Genomic DNA, 10,570 nt, shown 5'->3' with positions numbered 1-10,570 from the left:
TAAAAAAAAATTTAACACTTGGTCTCATGATCATGATGAAAGTAAATCACTTCCGTGTTTTCACGTCAAAGTTTCTTTGAACATGTCAAAATCTCAAAAGTTTTTTTGTCTCTAGATGTTTACTGGGAACTTCACTTCGGATTTAAACCTTAACTCAAACCCTAAACCCTAAACCCCTAATGATCTCACAAATCCCTTGCCGCTTCCTTGCAAATTTGATACGGATAATACTACTCACTAATGCGTCGCAAATCTGCGATAGATTTGCGAAGTATTTTTCCTCCCTCGCAAATCAGTCACAAGTACCTCACAATTTTGCGTGGGAACAATCCGTCGCAAATTTGCGAGGGATTTGCAAGGGTCCTCGTTTTCGTAGCAAATGACCTGCAAATCCATAGCAAATTTGCGAGGGCATATTTCCGTCGCAGTGAGCGTGTTTTCTTGTAGTGTGAACACACTTTGATATCTCGTTATTAGTTTGATTGCTTGATGATTATGTTTAATTTGAGTCATGGATATTCAATGAAAAGTGAAAATAAATCAACTGAAATATAAAAATGATATAAAGTTAAATTCTACGCAGCTTTTGAACATTTGAAATCTTGGGGAGATTTATTACTACTCTTGATCTTGATGGAGAAGAATTTTGAACTCTTTTAATCTATTCTTTTACAATTCAATTATGTTTTCTTCAAAATTGATTTGTTGTTTCTGTTTTTCCATAAATGAGTAGTTTATAAATTAGGTTTAGGGTTTCACAAGGTTTCTATGATTAATTGATGCTAGGTTGTTAGATTGGATTGATCTTATTGTTCTTCATCTATTGTTGTTCTAAATTTTTAAGCTAGATTGATCACTTGGAGTAAGATCTTAGGTTAAATTCATCAGAGAACCAAAAGTGTTATTAAGTTGCATGAAAAGAACATAAGTGAGCAAATTGATCTTTAGCAAACGAGAGCTGAAGTTAAAGCACTTTGTGAACAAATCAAACTTAAATTTGTTAATGCTTGCTTGGTTTGCTAGATTTAAACGAGAGTTTAGGATCTAGCAAATTCATTACTTAGATAGTTAACACTAAAAGAGTAGGTTAGCTTTACAACTGTGATTTCAGTTTGAGAATGGTGTTTAATGTTGGAGTAAGCTTGAGGGAAGCTTAAAATGGAAGTTAGTCCTAGTCCTATTATAATTGTGTTTACATTGAGATAAGGATCAAACTATACTTAGGATCGTTATCTAAGTATGTATGAGTTCTATTAGGATTAGGATTAGCAAAGTTATATATAAGACTGTGTTGATATGTGATATAGCTTATAGGTTTTGTGTGAGAAAGAGAGATTGAGAGCTTAAGTTTTGAGAAATTTTCTTAAACTAATAAATTGAGTTATACTTTATAAATCTTGTGTTCTTAGCAAAGCCTATTTTCTATATTTGGTATCAGAGCTTTGCTCAATCATCGTAGAAATCATGTCCGAACTTGCGGTACCATCACCACCACAACCTAAAGAAGGAGGAGGAGGCTCTTCCTCTATTGTTTGTCATATGCTCAACACAAACAACTATACTGTATAGGCGATGAAGATGAAGATCGCACTCAAAGTTCATAAGGTTTGGGATGTTATAGAAGCAGAAACTGACCAAGTCAACGAGGATAAAAAAAATGTAGCTATGGCCTTGTTGTTTCAATCGATACCTGAGAGCCTAACTCTACAAGTTGGAGAACTCGGTACAGCGAAGAAAGTGTGGGAAACAATCCGAGCTAGAAACGTTGGAGCAGAACGTGTTAGAGAAGCAAGGCTGCAAACTCTAATGGCTGAGTTTGATCGATTGAAGATGCATGAATCTGAGAGAATTGATGACTTTGTTGGTAAACTAGCTGAAATTGGATTGAAATCAGCTGCACTAGGAACAAATATAGAAGAACCAAAGATTGTAAAGAAGTCCTCGCAGGAAATTTATTCATATAGTTGCTTCTCTAGAACAAGTCCTGGATTTAAACACTGTAAGCTTTGAAGATATCGTTGGCCGCCTAAAAACTTATGAAGAACGAATCAGTGGTGAAGAAGAAGCTCCGGAGGAACAGAACAAGCTGATGTATGTGAATACGAATCCACAGGGGAACCAACAAGCAACACAACAATACAAGGAATACAGTGGAGACTTTGGAGGTTACAGAGGAAGAGATCGTGGAGGTAGATATGGTTACAGAGGTCAAGGAAGAGGACGTTTTGGAGGAAGAGACATGTCCCAAGTTACTTGTTTTAGGTGTGATCAAAACAGACATTTTGCTTCACAATGTCCAGATCGACTTCTCAAGTTACAAGATGCACAAGAAGCTGATAACAAGGATACGGAGGATGCAGACGAACTCCTAATGCACGAGGTCGTGTTTTGGAATGAGAAACGAGTTGTGCCAAAGAAATTTGAGACTAGTATAGATAGAGATAGCACTTGGTACCTTGATAACGGTGCCAACAACCATATGATCGGAGATAGAAGGTATTTTGACAAGCTTGATCTGTCTGTTACTAGAAAGGTACGTTTTGGAAACGACTCAATAGTCGATATAATGGGAAAAGGAACAATTGCTTTCATAGATCAGAATGGGAAGCAAAGGGAGATGACTGATGTTTATTTTATTCCTGATTTGAGAAGCAATATAATTAGTCTTGGTCAAGCTACAGAGTCGGGATGTGATATACGCTTGAGAGGTAAGCATTTGACAATGAGAGATCAAGATGGAAATCTTCTTGTCAAAACAGAGAAGTCTAAAAATCGCCTATACAAAGTTCAGATGGGGTTGCGAGATAATGTTTGCCTATACCTTACAGAGGTAAGTGAGTCTGGTAAATGGCATGCGAGGATGGGGCATGTAAATTATGCAACTTTAGGATCGATGCTAGGTAAAGAATTGGTTCTAGGAGCACCAAAATTCTCAGTAAAAAAAGAAGTTTGTAGCTCATGTTTGCTTGGAAAGCAGACTAGGCAAGAGTTACCTCAGGAATCTACCTTTCGAGCAACCAGGAGGTTAGAACTTTTACATGGTGACCTGTGTGGACTGATAACACCAAGCACATCAGCTGGAAATAGGTACATTTTCGTGATCATTGATGACTTCTCGAGATATATGTGGACTATGCTTCTTAAGGAGAAAGGAGAATCTTTTCAGAAATTTCAGAAGTTTAAAGCTTTAGTGGAGAAAGAAGTTGGGGAAACAATACAAATCTTCAGAACAGATAGAGGTGGAGAGTTTGTATCTCAAGAGTTTAACTCCTTTTGTGAAGCATCTGGCATAAAACGGCACTTGACAGCTCCATATACACCACAACAGAATGGTGTTGTTGAAAGGCGAAATAGAACTCTGTTGGGAATAGCTAGAAGTATCCTGAAACATATGCATATGCCAAACTATCTTTGGGGAGAAGCTATTAGGCATTCTACATATCTTATCAACAGAATAGCAACTAGAGCGTTAAAGGAAAAGACTCCATATGAGTGTTTTCGAGATAAAAAGCCTACAGTTCATCATATTAGGATTTTCGGTTGCATTGGCTATGCAAAGGTAGAGAAGCCTAATCCAAAGAAGTTAGATGATAGAACTCGTATTCTTGTTCACTTGGGAACAGAACCTGGGTCTAAGGCGTATCGATTGTTGGATCCGCAGTCAAGGAAAATTATTGTCAGTCGTGATGTTGTGTTTGATGAAACGAAAGGATGGCACTGGTCTCGAGAAAGCTCTACAGAAGGAAGTGATGAGAGTTTTAAGGTTAATTTTCATGGTTATGGTAATCATGGTCTGCTGGAGAATGAAGAAGCTAATGAGAAGGATCAGAATCAAGGAGAAGAAGGAAGTTTGAGTGAAACAGAACCTGATGACATTTCAGATACACATGGACGAATGGTTAACCACGAGTTGATACAACTTGCAGGTCCGACTGCAGGTCAACCTGCAGTTTCTAACACAGCTTCTAACGAGCCGGAGTTACGAAGGTCACAGCGGGGGTGAGAGTTAAACTGATACATCTTGAGGATTATGTCTTACTTACCGAAGAAGAAGGTGAGTTAATGCTTTTATGTCTAAATAATGAGCCTACAAGTTTCTATGAAGCAAGGAAGTCTAAGGAGTGGATAAGAGCTTGTGAGGATGAAATAGGATCAATAGAGAAGCTAAGAACGTGGGATCTTGTTGACTTACCCATTGGAGCAAAACCAACTGGTTTAAAGTGCGTATTCAAGCTAAAGAGGAATTCAGATGGAAGTATCAACAAATACAAGGCTAGGCTAGTAGCAAAAGGATATGTGCAAAAATATGGAGTGGATTTTGAGGAAGTTTTTGCACCAGTTGCTAGTATTGAGACTATAAGACTCCTAATTGATCTTGCAGCCTCACATGGATGGGAAATTCACCATCATGATGTAAAGACAGCCTTTCTTCATGGAGAACTCAAGGAGACTGTTTATGTTAGTCAACCTGAAGGATTTGAGAGAAAAGGGAGTGAAGGAAAAGTCTACAAGCTTAACAGAGCCTTATATGGCTTAAGACAGACACCTAGAGCTTGGAATAATAAGCTGAATCATATTTTGGAAGAGTTAGGGTTCGTGAAGTTTTCAAAAGAACCTTCTGTGTATCGAAAGGATGCTGGTAAAGATCTCTTGATTATAGGTGTCTATATTGATGACTTGTTTGTCACAGGGACAAGCTTAACTGTAATTAACAGATTTAAGGAGGAGATGGCTGCTAACTTTAAGATGAGTAATCTTGGGAAATTATCATATTACCTTGGAATGCAGGTATGTCAACACCAAGATGGGATCACACTAAGTCAGGCTCGATATGCTCACAAGATTCTCGAAGAAGCAGGGATGTCAAACTGCAATTCGGTTCTTATTCTGATGGAGACAGAGTTAAAATTGTCTAAAGCTGAGAATGAAGAGGAGATTGATGCAACTTTGTATAGGAAGAATGTGGGGTCTCTACGCTACCGGCTCCATACTAGGCCGGATCTATCGTATTGTGTGGGGATATTGAGTAGATATATGCAGAGTCCAAGGCAATCACATGGTGTAGCAATGAAGCATTGCTTAAGATACTTAAGAGGAACCACTCATTTCGGACTGTCTTATGGTAGATCAAATGTACTGAGGCTAATAGGCTACAGCGATAGCAGTCATAATGTCGATCCGGATGATGGAAGGAGTACTTCAGGGCACATATTTTATCTTGGTGAGAGTCCGATCACATGGTGCTCACAGAAACAAGATGTGGTGACTTTATCCTCTTGCGAAGCAGAGTTTATGGTCGGGACTGAAGCTGCAAAGCAAGCGGTTTGGTTGCAGGATTTGTTTGTCGAGATCACCGGAGCTGCAGAAGAGAAGGTTACTATTCGGATTGATAATCAATCGGCGATTGCTCTCACGAAGAACCCTGTCTTCCATGGGAGAAGTAAGCAGCACATACATAGGCGCTATCACTTCATCAGAGAACGGGTTGAGAGTGGTCAGATTATGGTTGAGCATGTATCGGGAAATGAGCAGAGAGCAGACATACTTACAAAAGCTTTAGACAAAAACAAGTTCAAGGTAATGAGAGATCTCTTGGGAGTTCAAGACTTGTCGAAACAAAGCTTCAAGCTTAAAGAGGAGTATGTTGGAGTAAGCTTGAGGGAAGCTTAAAATGGAAGTTAGTCCTAGTCCTGTTATAATTGTGTTTACATTGAGATAAGGATCAAACTATACTTAGGATCGTTATCTAAGTATGTGTGAGTTCTATTAGGATTAGGATTAGCAAAGTTATATATAAGACTATGTTGAGATGTGACATAGCTTATGGGTTTTGTGTGAGAAAGAGAGATTGAGAGCTTAAGTTTTGAGAGATTTTCTTAAGCTAATAAAGTGAGTTATACTTTATAAATCTTGTGTTCTTAGCAAAGCCTATTTTCTCTATTTAATGCATCCCTATCTAATTTTCCAAATTTGTTTTCATATTTTCTGATGATTCCCTGAGCCCAATATGTTTTTCCATTGATTTAAACAACTTGCTTTGATCAGTTTGTTAGTTACTTTCATTGACAAACTTTCCATTGTCTTAGCTATATCTAATCTTTATAATTTCATATGGTTTGATCACTGAGAGTTCAATCCTAAAGTATTACAACGATACCACTAGATGGTGGTTGAGTACATTATATTATTGATTGACATTTGATCATATATAAAGAGGGAATGACCTCTCGAATTTCCACACTAACTTCATCTTTTGCATAATCCTCTTCTCTAATTTAATTCTCCAAATCTTCCTCACACATTGACTTATTTGCTCTCAACTTTATTATTCAAATTCTTATTCTCCATCGATTTGTTCTTTAGATTCTTTATAATTTCCAAAGTTCGATTCTTTCACTTTAGTTTACTGTTGATTCTAGAAACGCAAATGCTGTCACCATATGGAAATTAGTTTTGTTTAGTTAGATAATAATATAGTTTCTTTTTAAAAATAAAAAAATTATCAGCTATACGAAATATAACACAATACATGACTATGCATTTCAAGTTTAAAAATATATATTTAACTATACGAAATATATGTATTGCATGGTCAAATATACCAACTATATGATGAAATGTACTCAACATCACAAATTCTAGTATATCATTCGATAGCGTTGACTAGTATTGACTGGCGTTGACCGATGTTGACCAACAAAATATTTTTTATTTATTTTAATATTAGAAAAATAATAAAATTGTTTTATTTAATCATTTATTGTGTTTTAATTAAAGAAATATTTACAATCATTAGAACGATATATATTTTTTTTCCACAAATCATTATAATGATTATAATATATTGTTATAATGATTATAATATAATCATTATAACAATATATTGTATATATATTAGTGCACTGAATCTTGTAATAGTTATTTTTTCTATTACAAAATTTAATTAAAAGTAAAATCAAAATCATTTATTTTTCAGTATTAAAACTTTTATGTTACAAATGATTTTTATTATATTTTACCATAAGTATATGACTTTTTATTTTCAAAAATTCTAACGATTTTGATATGTATAATTGGGCTTGATTCTAGTATGTTTTATAATAATTAAACAACATAAATGATTTCCTAAATATTTCAATAAAATAATTTTCTTACTTTATTGATTTTTAATAGTAAAAATAAATAAAAAAAATAAAAAAAAAATTTTGAATATTTTTGTTGATCTTCCTCTTCGCTTAGTTAGTTTGTATGTGAACTCGTTTTTATCAAACCTGATCCATTTTGAGATGATTCGACCGGTTAGTTTGTATGTGAACTCGTTTTTAAACGTCACAAGGCCCCAGCTAGTTTGATTTGTCTAATTAAAATGTAATTAAATTGAAATAATAATGATTGACGTAGGAACATGTATCACCAAATAATTAGACTCCCAACAACTCGTTGCGTCAGAATTATTCCATGATAAATTTTAATAAGCTTATCTAACAAGAATGTATTTAAAGTCCATTGTCCACCTTAGACGAGGCAAAGAGCATGCCCTTCACGGGATTATCACATGTCGACCGGTCTTCTTCCGTACATTACATGTTTTTATAAAACTTTTATGCTGTGATGGTTTATTTTCGAATTATTAATCATACGATTATTTTATCCAATTTTGATTATTTTAACCCTTTGAATAATCTGCAGACCCTACAATAAGATGAACAAGCAAAGAGACAAGTAAACTTTGGATACTTTTGTCTGGATCCGAGGGTTCGAAGGTAATGCGATAAGTTTAATGGGCATTTGTCTCCTATTTATCATATCATTGGGCGTTTTATATGTCCCCACATAACTTGGTTACAAGTTACAACCCAATTTTTTAAAATTAAATGTTACATCCCTAGTCATTTTTCATCTATATTTTCTATCTATATATTATACTAGAAAGGTAGAATTTTCAAACAAAAATCTAAAATTCTTTTGGCTATTGCTAGTAATCTAAGACGTCAATATTATATTGTGAAGATTTGAGTGTGTTTTTTTTTCCATTTAGTAAACTTTGAATTATCTAAAAATTAACATAATAATAATGACTGTTTGACAAAAAAAAAATCATAATAATAATGACTAATGAGTTGACTTGAAGTATTTTAGCATTCTCAAACTAACAACAACAATTCGGTTAGTGACATGAATGTGACAAAGGAACGTACTTAACTTTTTAAATTAAGCGATGTTCACTAATCAGAACTATGCATAGGTTTAGTTAAAGATATATAATCAACTTTAGAACCTTTGCAAAGTAGCTTGTTGGCCCGCCAACCTAATCACGTGCGTCGTATCTAATCCATATATCCATATCATTAATACACATTATACACAATGTGTAATTCACTATACTTACTCTCTTTTTTTTTTTTGTTAATCAACAGGATATACTTTGAATATCTATTTTTTGGTATTTGTTAAAAAAAATGGACATTAACAAAACTCGAACTCTTTTAAATAACAACTAGGTACTAACCCGCAGTTGCGGAAAACCGTGGGCTGAACTTTTTTTTAAATAATTTTTTTAATAATTTATTTTGTTATTATGTTATTTATAAAGATTTGTGATTAAAAATTCAGTTTGTTTATATTAAAATTTTTGTATTTTAAAAATGTTTATTGAAAACCTGTCAATAAAACATTTGCATGTAACGAAAAAAAATTGTTTAAACCTTTGTCAATTAAACATAATCCTTGCTATGGTTGTGAAGTAAATAAAAAGATATAACTAACATGTAAAAAGAGCAACTAAATATAGCTAGTGAAAGTTCTGAAAAACTTCTTAAAAACAACATTCATTGTTTTTTTCTTTGGCTTCCCATACTTGTCTATAATAAGCACCTTCAATCATTACATATATTCAAATCTCAACTTAGTTTTATTTTCCTAAAGAACGGTGGCTAAAAAAATATAATATTTTTTAAAGAAATAAGATACTATATCTATATCTTTTATTTTTAATATATTAATTTTTAAAATCTAAGCCATTAAACGGAACTGTTATATATTTTATTATTTTGATTTTTGATAAAAAATTTAACCCGTGCTAGAAAAGTTTTTTTGATAAAATTTGTAGTTATATAGATTTTATTCGATTAGATTTTTAAAATTTTAGCTGTTAATTTTTTTTGAAGTACAAATTAATTTTGATTCAAATAGACTTTTTTTTACTTTTCTACAAATTATTTTATTTTATGTGTCCCCAATTTTTATTTTAGTTAATTATAATTATTTAATTAGTTAATTAATTTTAATTAAGTTTTTTAATGGCAACTGAATATAATGTTTTACACATTTTAAGGTTACTTTCATATTTGTACTTTCCAATTAATATAGTAGGATTCGTATTAAAACATAATTACATAAAGCTTAATATGGAAAAAAAAAATTTGTAAGATGCCTAATATATATATTAACAACTACAAATCATATGTATAACTAATGTAACTAAGAAAACTAGGTGAAACGATATTTTGCATTGGATATAGATACCCATATCATGAGTGTGATTAATTCATTTTCTGAATTCAGAGATAAGATTTTTGAATCCCAAACTTCAAGATAGATATGAAGTATATATGACATAAAATATCTGATAATTTGTCCAATCCTAACTAAATCACCTTTTCTAAATGAATATCCAGTCCACAAAATGGGGTCGTTGTGTCTCTTGATTTGTAGTATATGTGTGAGAGCTTTCTATCTTTTTCAAAATAGAGCTATTCTATCTCTATGTAATTTGGTATTGGATAAATAAACTATAAAGTTTTCAGATTTACAGCTGCTGACCAAAAACAAAAAAAAAACAAAAACAAAAATCATTTCATCTCTGGTTGAAAACATATTTAATAAGATCACCGGCTGATTGTAAATTTATTGTGTTTGGCCGGCAAGTAAGTCTTCTATTTAATGAATCAACAGTTGCTATTTTGAGAACCAGAGGTCCAGAGTCTTCAGATCTTTGGTTAATTAAGGGTTGGAGGTGTCATTTATAATGGATCCAACACACGATGACATTGACAGCTACCAAGGTTATCAATTTACAAGAGCAAAAGAACATAATGCGCGTGGGGTTGCTTTGATTCCTTTGTAATCTTGTTACTTCTTAGAAATATTGATATGGCATACCCTTAATTAAGAGAGAGAGACTTTTTTGTAGATTCCACTTTAAATCTCAAGTTCTTTTATAAAAATTAAAAATAGAATAATAATATTCAATGCATGATGAGAGCAAGTATGGGATAGTCTTCTTGTTACTTATTTCTATTTCTTTTCATCTATAACTGGAACTATGTATATACATATTTTTGCCTACCTACAAGTATATATGCATGTATGTGATGCGAGTATATATAAGTTAAGTCCTACTCATTTGCACAACATCTCTCTCTGTGCTAAGGCATCTCTTTCTCCCTCTCATTCACAGACTCTCTCTCTCTCTCTCTCTTTCTATATCCCTCTATCTCTGTCTCTAGAGTTATTTTAATCATGAAAGAAACCAAGAAGAAGACTCCATGCAGCAAAAAGCTTGGAGGAT

The sequence above is a fragment of the Camelina sativa genome, chromosome 7 (genome assembly GCF_000633955.1).
Source record: "Camelina sativa cultivar DH55 chromosome 7, Cs, whole genome shotgun sequence".
Classification (NCBI taxonomy): Eukaryota; Viridiplantae; Streptophyta; class Magnoliopsida; order Brassicales; family Brassicaceae; genus Camelina; species Camelina sativa.
The sequence above is the reverse complement of the archived record's forward strand: the minus strand, read 5'-3'. Positions refer to the sequence as shown.